This window comes from Cygnus olor, chromosome 14 (assembly GCF_009769625.2).
Source record: "Cygnus olor isolate bCygOlo1 chromosome 14, bCygOlo1.pri.v2, whole genome shotgun sequence".
Taxonomy (NCBI): Eukaryota; Metazoa; Chordata; class Aves; order Anseriformes; family Anatidae; genus Cygnus; species Cygnus olor.
Genome location: NC_049182.1, coordinates 4039112 through 4049758, shown reverse-complemented (window position 1 = coordinate 4049758; position 10647 = coordinate 4039112). Strand labels below are relative to the sequence as shown.

The following is a 10647-nucleotide window of genomic DNA, read 5'->3' as shown; positions in this document are numbered from 1 at the left end:
AACTTACTGACCCCAAGAAGCTGTATTTTCACCTGACATACATAGTGTTTTCATTGGAAAGTTAAAATCTGATTTTTGTTTTGTTTGTTTATTTTTGTCATTGGTTGTGGTTTTTTTTGTTTGTTTGCATTGTTTTTGTTTTTCCTAGTTTTATTCTGTGACTTATCCTTAAATTATGCTACTACTTTTGGGCTCTTCCTGTGCATGTAGTTCCTTTGGGAGCAGCTCTTGCACCTGCAACCACAGCTGTAGCTGCAACTGAAAAGCAGACCAAGTGTGTCTCCTCTCGTTTCTGCAACAAAGAGTGAGGCTGCACAGAAATGCTTTTATTTAAATTGCCACAATCAGAGTGCTTTTGTTTGTTTTCTTGACTTGAAGTGTTACTTCCATTTTCACTTTTCTGCTGGAGTGAGAAAATGATGGGTGTGAAGGTGAGCAATGGTGGAACGAGGGTTGATGTCTTGGAAAAAATGACTTTTTGCCCAAGTTACTGAAGAGAAAACAAAGAAATGAGTACTGGAAAATATATCAATCACCCAAAATCTAGGTCTTGATGGTGGTTTGATATGTTTATGCTAGTAAGTAGATGCTTTATTTAAAGGATATTTTTCCACTAAAATTTATTCCTGCTATGTTTAAGCTTGGCTCACTGTGAGGTGGGGGATGTCAAAGAAAACAAATCAGAAGAGAAATGCTGGCTCTAAAAAACATTTTATTGCTGATGATCTCTGAGAACATAGTTTCTCAAATAAAAAAGCATATCTGAAAAATGTGAAAAAAAATCATGTTGCAATAAATTCTTTACTTATAACAGCAATAAATCTGAAACCTCCCTGCTAAGTTCCAAATATATTAATTTTATGCCAGAATGTGAGACATCTTGTTGTCTTGAAACATAGAATACAGGGGCTAATTATTTTTCTGGGGAACCACATAGTTTACAGATGGACAGAGAGGACATTATCCCTGGTTTAACAGAGAGCTGGCCTGGCTTTACTAGCCAAATCTCTCTAGTACTCAGTTTCTTTCCTTTGGTGCAATCCTGTTTTTCATATGTAATTATTCTGTTCTTTTCTCCATCTGTTATAAGGTTGTGGTCTGTTCATGATTTACATTTGATGTCCCATGATATTGAGAATATCCAAAAGCTCTTCATACTCAATTTCTTTCCCTTGTAAAGGTTTTAAAGTTTATCTTTCTTTTTATGTCTGTGAATTGTTATGCATGGAATGGCCATTGGAGGATCCCTAAAACAAACTGTTAATCTTACACAGTCTTCCACTTCAAGAACTTCATTTTTCTAGATGCCCTTTCCCTTTTTTTTTTTCCTTTCTCTTTCCTGCCGTATCTTTTAGCTATTTAAATCCAGCTGTCCACCTTCTACTGGCTCATAAACTTTTTCTTGGACAAGCGAATGCCATCATCATCTCAGAGAGGATAAAGCACAAGGTTAATGAATCACTGCCGCAGAAATAAATGTCATAAGGAAGAGCCAGCTTCGATGTTAACTTGCTTTCTAGAGCCTATGGGAATACCTAAGAATAGAGAAATATTCTCTTTTTGTTCAGACCAAGCATTTAAAACCTACCTTGTACTAGCCTGCTAAAAGCAAGCCTTGGCTAGTGTACATGTCTCATACCCTATATGGACACAGCTCTTTCAGCTCCCTCTGTTAGTAGGGCCTCTTGCTGTTTGGTAATGGAAGGGTTTTGCCTCTGGAGACCCTCTCCAACTCCTCAGTGTCATTGCAGCTACATTTCCTTCCCACAGAAGTACAAAGCCGAAGCTGGAAAATAGGCAGAAGGCTGCAAACCCCTACTAATCTCTGACTTTGGGAACAGTGTCTAGGCAATATACCAAACTTTCACTCATGCTGCTTGGGTAATCCATGGGTGGATTATGATCTACTTCATGCCTTCTGGAAAAATCATGCCATGGGCATGTCTCATCTCCTCATTTCCATCTAAAATGTGTCATGAGGTATTAAGAAAAGGATGCTTTTATTTTTAAATTTTGTTAGCCAACCAGAACCCTCAAATCTTCACTCTCTGTACCTCTACCCTGTAAGATTATTTGCACCTATGTTTTTACTATTTTAAAAAGGATCTATGCATACATTACTTAGAAAAATATTACACAAATCAAGTAGGACAGCTGTAATTAAACAATTTAGTGTTTGTCTAGTCAGTGTGATTAACTTTTGTCACAGTAACCCCTGAAACAATACGACTAACAAATATTGCCAGGCATTTTAAAATTAAATGAAATGTTCTTTTGATCACATTAAAGATAATGCATTTTAGAACTATCCTTTCAGGAGCTGTTTCTCACCAGTGACAGCACTGATCAATTTGTCGTGTCGTTCCCTCCAGAAGTAGTCTCTGAGTCTCCTTGAGTCATTGTTTTATCAAAGTGCATTTGCAATTGGGTGATTTGAGCAGTCTGAGTTGTTATTTTAATGTAAAGGTCCTATGGGAAGGAAAAAATGAGAGAATGTGCTTATGCATAGATGAATAAATTGATCTGAGTATGTGCATAATTACACACCAATAGGAAAAAGTGAAAGTTGGGGGGGGGCGGGGGAGTAGGAGTAGGGGAGGATGTGATTATTCTTAAAAGGCTTGATAAAGATCTGTATGAGCTACTATTTTTCCAGGAAAACTAAATCATGACTTAGCTATCAAATTATGCTACCTACAGGTATTTGCAGGGGAAAAACAATTCCTGGATAGGGCAGGACACAGAACTCCGGTGCTACTGCTTCTCTCGCAACTTAGTAACTTAGTTTCTTTGTAAAATTCCTCTGAATGAGGAAACCATAAGAAGGATTGCCAGCATCAGTCCAGTGAGCTCTAGAGGCATGACTGGCTCACGCTCCAGTGCAGACACTCAGTTCACCAGGGGAAGCTCTGTGCTCCCCTGAGAGGACTTCACCAGAGAAGAAACAGCACTGCAGTCCTCACCTTTGGGAAAGGTAATACTTCATATGTGGATGGTATTACCTTATTTAGCAAATTCCTGGCTATTCAAAAATATGGCTTTTACTTCCAGCCTAAGCGAGTTTGATTGAGTTTGTATTTACACTGCTATAACTGAAGGTGAACCCAGTCCCTTCTCAAACCTCATACTGGGGAGAGGACATTGTGTAGATTCTTATAGGGGAAATGATGGCTGTGTGTAGGGAAAAGTAATTTTCTGGACAAAAAACATATGGCATTAAAAAAAAAAAATCATGCAACTATAAATATACATTTTGTTAGTACACGTAAAAATGATTTCAACGTACAGGAATTTTTGGCATTTGTAAAAGAAATCATGGTAAGCATATCTGAAGTTATTTAGAAAACTTGAAAACTTGAAATTCTGTCTCTGACTTCTTTCCCTTATTTTATTTATTTGTTTATTTATTTTTTAACTTTCCCCAAAGATGCTAGATGCACATGGTTATTTTAAGGAATGTTCTGAGGGGTCAAAGTCAAAATCTGGGGATCAGAATAGTGGGAAAAGTGTATAAGAAATTTGTCTTATCCCACTCTTAGAGTCCATTTCTGTTCCTTAAGACGAGTAGATATTACTTTTTCTGGGTACTTTTATGGGCATTTGAAACATAAGAGAGGATGGCTAGAAAGCATGAGGGCAGCAGTGTTGTTTCTCTCATGTACAAGTCAGTAAAGCCAGGGAGAAAATGAAGATAGAGTGGTATTTGGGGCAACCGCAGACTTGGCATAGCAGGTTTTAGTGTAGGTCACCCTAGGGAATTTCGAAGTTAGCTTAGCAGCGTTCCCATTGCTGATCAATAACTGACCTATATCAGGATATAAACTCCTCTAGACAGCCTTTCAAATACCTTTCACTTCAATTAAAACTGCTAAAAAGCTATAAGATTTGGTTCGAGAATTTTGGATTTGGGGCTACCAGTTCTGTTCATGATGAAACTTAAATGCAGCCAATGTTGTTCTTCCCTTTCCCACTTTCTTAAATGGATTTGCAGCTTCAAGAGTTGTTAGAAATTAGTGGTTCCAGATGGCTTGTCAGCTGCTTGTAATTCAAATGTGTGTTTTCTGAAAATTATTTTCTTCAGTCCTATGTATTTCAAAATATGCTTTGGTATGTTCAGAAGGAAAAGTTGAACAATTTCATTTATAATTAGAGTTTACTTTGTGAAGGGACATTAACAAATTAAATAAAAAGACAGGATATTCCATTTAGGCTGGGGATTAATGCATGTGAAGAACAACCCAAAGTAGTTCACTGATTAAGTGCCAATATATTCATTGACAATACAAGCTATTATTTTATTCAATCAGTTGAATTATTTTATGTCACTGAGACCACATGAATTTGAACTGATAGTAGGAATGAGAAATCAGGCATTTTCCTTATTTCTAACCCTTTCAGCTCTTAATAGTTTGAAAGTTCAGTTCACCTTGGGAGACTGCATAAAGAATCAGAAAACTTGAGTTTAAAATTACAGTGAGGACGGGAAAAACATATTGTGACTCAGAAATTACTTCTATGGGTTATGTTACTCCAGACAGCAAAGATTGTTCTTCTGCTTTTACCCAACTAAATGGATGAAAACCTTTGTAATCCCCAAGGCTTTTCTGCCTTGTGTATTGTTCATTGCTCCTGTTCATTGAAGCCAATTGTCATAAACCAAATCAGTAAACATTTATTTTCACTTTATCAACTTTTGAACATTAAAATAAAACTCTAACCAAAGGATTGTGAAATTACCCTTACTTGCTGATACGCAATGGCAAATCTATATTGAAGTTCAGGCTGGAAATCTCACCTTCTGTTTGAACACAGAACACTTTTTATTCTGTGATGGGACGCTGAGCCCTAACAATGTTTCAAAGATTATTTGAGACACTAACAAAAGCCTTTTGTGAGCGAAGAATTTCTCTTGGCTTTAAACTTAACCTCAAGGGAAATTTGCGTGATTTTGGGAAGAAAAAAACAACAACTGTGCTGTGTGTGCTGTGCAATCTGTCACTACATGGTACTTCAGTGAAGTCTACTGAGGCAAGTTTTCTATTAAAATAACTTGAAACATTTTTTGGTGTGCCAGGTAGCATCTTATTTCACTTATATCATATACCATATGATATAATCTTAAAATCTGCAAAAATATGCCTTGGTAAATGTTATTTGGGGGATAGCTGTGCCAGATGCCTGAATTAATTGTGGTTATTCTTTGGTATGCTGTTTTTCCAGTATTCTGTAAATTCCTAACAAATGCCAGTGTACACAGTTATATAAAGATATGTTTTCTTTTGAAGAGTATAACTCTAAACTTAGATTGAAACTTTTCCGGAGATACATAACTTAGAAAATTAAAGAATTTCAAGAATAGATTGCTAGGAATTGGTTTTGGTCTTGATTGCTGAATTTTTATGTTTCCATGAAAGTTTAGGAATATTTTTTTCTAATATAATTTCCTTGGAATAAAATTCTTTATGTAATAAAAGAAAAATACAATTTTGTTAGTAAATTTGAGACATGAAAAATCTGTTAAATTATTAACATAAATTTTATGTAATGTACTATGTTTTTTCTCATTGCAGAATGCAGAAAGATGTAACTTTCTAAAGATGAAACTAAAGATGAAAATGTGTGCTGCAGTGATCTTTAATGCTGTGGCCATGAAGAACAAGAGTGTGTTTTCTGTAATCTGCATTTTCTTACTTAGACATTTACCTTTTCCTAAATTCAAGTCAATTACATATTTATATAAAAAATATTTGTCCAAACAGTGAATTGCCCCCCCATTTGCTGCATAATCATGGCTATATTGATTTTAGTGGATATATACCTACTTGTAGGTTGTTACCTTGCTGTTCACAGGGAATGTTTTTACAGCTTGAACCCAAACCATTCTGAAGAAAGTGCGGGTGCAGATTTCATTGTGGCAGTATGTACACATCTAAGTAAATATAGCCAAAAGAGCTATATGTCACTTTGCATAGTCACATTCTGTATTAGATTACAATTGGTTTATATTTTTTTTCCTTTGGAGATATATCACAGCTATTTAATTAAAACATAGTTTCAACAACTTTTGACCTATTTTTAAACTAAGAACAAATGTAGATAGCTATGAAGACAAGAATGTTTAGATACAACTTGTTGGTACACATCTCATATACAGTCAGGTTGTTTTCACAGAAAAAATAATTTCTAAAAATTGAATGCAACATGGTCAAATATGTTTAATCTTAGAAGACTTTAGTATCTGTTCTGCGTGAGAAACAATTTATCCATACCTTATATTCTTATTAGCATTTCTAATAGAGATGTGACTTAGATGATCATTTTTGAATTAATTTTTTCCTGCCATTTTAAAATTCGGTGTATATATATATTGGCTTTTTGAAAGGAGACTAAAGTGTCTGGTGTTAGCTACAAGGACAAGAATTTATATTGTCCTTTCAAACCATTTTTACCAGCATCCTCATTCTCCTGGCATTGGACCACAGTCCTGTAATCCAAAGCAGGTGATGCCTCCCCCATTATGTGAACCAATACAGACATCAAAATCTCCCAGTGGACCTTTTCAGAAGTAAAATAATCTATTTGTCCCAATTAATGACATTAAATATTACAATGAAATGTCAGCAACGTACTGTTGGGGAGAGGTAGGGGGTAAATTAAATGCATATTAGGGAAAAGTAAGGCAGGTTGAGCTGGCATGAGCTATAAGATTACCTCAAAGCACAAAGGACTTCCCAGCAATAATGCATCTTGAACAGGACATGAGAATGGAATTTAAGATGCAAAATAAAAGCCTTTAACACCTCTTCATAGTTTCAATTTGAATTTACAGACAGTTTGGAGGTTGAGAAGTTAAGTAATATTAAGACTGTAGTTTGAAAGATACTGAGGATTTTAAATCTAAGGCTTGAAGTTCTCATAAATCTTTCCATTAAGCTCTCTGACAAGTTTCAGAAATCCAGGCAATTGGATCTGCAGTTATTTATGTGCTACCTGACAGTAGCCAATAAAAGCATCCTACTTTCTTAGAGGTATATAAAAACCTAAACTGCTTCGAAACATCTTTAATTTACACATTAGATTTATTAATGAACGGCAAACTTCAAGCAGTTGAGTAATCCTGTTTAAATCCTGATACCTTGATGAATACTTAATAAAAACTTTTAATTGAAGGAGGAAAAACCTGAGGTTTTTAAAAATGAAGTACACATTTTTTCTTTATGTACATATTGTCTCATTAATTCCCCTCCTTACTTGTAGACTGTAACATGTGACATTTTGGTGATGTGGTGACATCTGCCTGGTGATAAGAAATTGCAAGTTCTCCCCTGAATGCATTACTCTGTGGTGCAGGAAGGCTGAAAAAGCTGAGACTGAAGAGGAATTGCAGTAATTGCTCAACCAGAAGGAATATTGCAGTGCAGTATTGGAATGATCATTGTAAAAGGTTATATTGAATATTTGTGTGGGAGAGAAGTTTTAGAAGTGGCTTATTCTTTGTTGCTCACATTCCACATATTTCCTTTGCCTCTTCCACACAGGGCATGATTTCACCTCTGCTACTTGGACAAAGGAACACAGAGACTGAGTGAAACTTTTTCTAGACCAATTCACTGAGCTTCAATTTTTATATTGAATTTTATATTGAACTTTTCCAAGCTACTTGTGAGATTTTCCCAACAGAATTTAGTCGTGTATTTCCTATTAAATTACAAATTAAGCCCCCAAAGTCATTGTATGACTTTCAAAATCACAGCCTTGGTGCAGTAACACCAATAATGATTTCAGTCAATTGGGTACATCAGTTCCCCATACAGCATGTATTTTACTTACCTGTAAAAGACAAATCTGGTTTATTTTCCTCTGTGGACAGATTTGCCTCACAAGATATGTTATGACACATTGGAAAAGTCTGAATATTGAAAGAAGGAAGGAAGTATGTAGGTTGTTGGGTTTGGGTCTTGAGCATGGTTACCTTATAAGCAATTCAGATGCCTAAATTAAGAAGTAATTGCTGCTAAGATGACAAAATGTTTTCAACACCTGTTTATAGGATTTTATTCCCTGAATTTTTACATATAATGTTTTCAAATGGCCCATTATGCATGTGTACAGTAATCTTTTCCTTATATGTATGGGTCTTATTTGGTCTTACTGGGATTACTTACTAGTGTCACGGAACAAAATCCCCAGTACTCCTGGCACTGCATGCCTGGCCCCATCTCTGCAAAGATCAACTGGACTTTGATACATCTCTGGCACATACATAGGCAATACTCAAAACAGGATAATCTGTATTGCATTTATCTTGGTGGATCGGCGCTGATAAAATTAAAGCCAAAGTTAATTTTTAAGAGGAACTTTTATGAATCGAATGTGCTGAATTGGTGCACAAAAAGAGGAAAGAAGGGTAAGTCAAAAGCCTGTAAAAAAGAGAATGAGAAGAAAAAAATCAAAAATCAGTTCCGTGATGTTAAATAAGCACCAATTATTAAACACCGTAATAATAAAAAGTTTGTTCATGCAAAAGATAAAGCTGTACAGGAACACATAATAAAAAAATAAAGCATTTTTCCTCACGCTGTTTTGCTACACAGTGAAAAATCACTCTTATACTATGAAATTTCAACACTAGAAGAGACTGAGTAAGAGGGGTCAAAGAAAGGAGACCTTTAATGAATTCCAGCATGTTACATCTGTGTTTTATGCATGGGAGTTATTCTGCTACAACACCTTCCATTTTCTTCGACCACTAAGGACTGAACTGATGAAGCAAAGCTCTCCATTAAAAATGCTCTAATAAATTATACTGTAGATGTGAAAAGAACAAAGACGAGGAGATGAAAAGCTTTCATAAATTGAAGACATATGGTTAGGAATGCCTAGGGACCTTGTGTGCTTTTTTGTTAAGTATATTCTTCAATGGATTTCCAATTTTTTGTTTGTTTGTTTTTCAATTATAACATTCTTGTAGTATTAAAGAGGGTTGGGTTTTTTGTTGTTGTTTTTGCCTGTGAATTATGAAATTCATTTTATAGTTTTTCCATATTTCTTAGCTTCACTATGTAGTTACAGCACAGGTTTTAACTTTTTTCCTTTTCAATATAACTGTGCAATGCAATAGTGGCAAAGAAAGGTACAAGGTCATAACCTGTTTTGGTGTGGAAGAGAAAAAAGAGAAGAGGAAGGGAATAAGAAATATGGGATTCAAAATTTGGGAGCAGGACTTATAGGAAAGTTAATATTGTACAATTATATTTATTGAGTTAACTCAGTAAAAATCTCACAGATTACGAATGGTATCAAACAGTATTATATTTGCACAGTGTTATGTCTTTTTGGCTTGGATGGCTCAATTTATTATGATGCAAAGCAATTCATTTAGCTTTATTAATAAAATTAATTTAACAAGAAGTGCCTAAGCTGTCTCTCATTGAAACCGGAGAGAATGTTCTCCTTGGCTTTGAGGCAGAAGGGAATAAGCCTTTACAATGTTATGCACCAGGGGAGCATAGGCATTTCTGGAAAAACTTTTATTTCTCCATAAAATGGGGCAAAGTGAAGAACAGGGAGAATACATTAAAACTTAGATGAAATACCAGTGGTGAAATACCAAGTCAGTTGTCTAACTCGTTGATAATATTTATTCCATAACTTCAAATTATTAGGCAGAATAAATGGAATAAAAGCTGTACAAGTAAAGTTCGTATAGAGATGTGCGTGACTACATCATACATTGCAAGCAGCAGTACAGCGTTGCAGATGTGCTTTGCAAAGCAGCTACATGACGAAGTAAATGTAAACTAATGTAAGCTAATGAAGGGTTGGATAAAATGTGCTGTTTATCTTATGCCATTTCATACTAAAGAAAGAGTGTCCCAAAGTCCCCTCCCTGTCCTTTCTTCAGGTACATGAATTGCATCTTGAGTGCATTAAAACCAGAGGTGTCAGCTCACCTGGACTGGAAAGGGACAAGCCTCACCTGAGGAAAACCCAGTCACAGTGTTCTCTACCAGGAAATGTGCATCTTATCAGCGGCTGTTCTGTGATATATCAGTAGATACGTGTTTTGACTGTTCCAGGTGTTCGCCTTGACTGTAGGCTTGTTCTTAATGTTAGAAATTTCCATGCAGTTGTCTGTTGTTAATCAGTCTATCTGGACTCTAAGAATACCTTGTCTCTTTCAAGAGCTCAGGAGATATGGTGCAGAGGTTAAGGTCTTTGCTTAGTGGAGCTGGAGGGAATGAACAGTATGGTAGCAAACCTTGACCAAAACACCGAAGAAGGCCTTATCTTCAATCAATGATATTTATCCAATACAGACCAAACCAATATCACTCCACTACTTGCTTCTTGCTTGAATTTAGATAAGGAAAAAAGCTGTTTTGCAGCATTGAGGAATTATTATAACTTGATATATTCTCTCCAGAATGTCATATGTTCTCTCATCCTGCAATTAATCTTGTAACGGAGCAAACAATGACATAGAATTAATCAACCACTGTGACAAAAAAAGATTGTGATAGAAAGATGAACCCAGCTAAAATTAATTTTTTGAGCGACAGCTTGAAGCTCAAACAAGTGGAAAACATGGTGCAAATTGTACCTAGCTTCAAGAAAGGGATATTAATGAGAAATGCAATGACACAG

The 10647-nt window shown here is 35.6% G+C and overlaps 1 long non-coding RNA gene across 1 annotated transcript; it reads left to right on the top strand.

Moving 5' to 3' along the window:
- Positions 1-304: 304 nt before the first annotated feature.
- LOC121077918 lies at positions 305-8961 on the top strand. Its single transcript, XR_005824364.1, has 3 exons — positions 305-431; positions 7258-7444; positions 7539-8961. It is a non-coding gene; the product is annotated as an uncharacterized LOC121077918 (long non-coding RNA).
- Positions 8962-10647: the final 1686 nt, after the last annotated feature.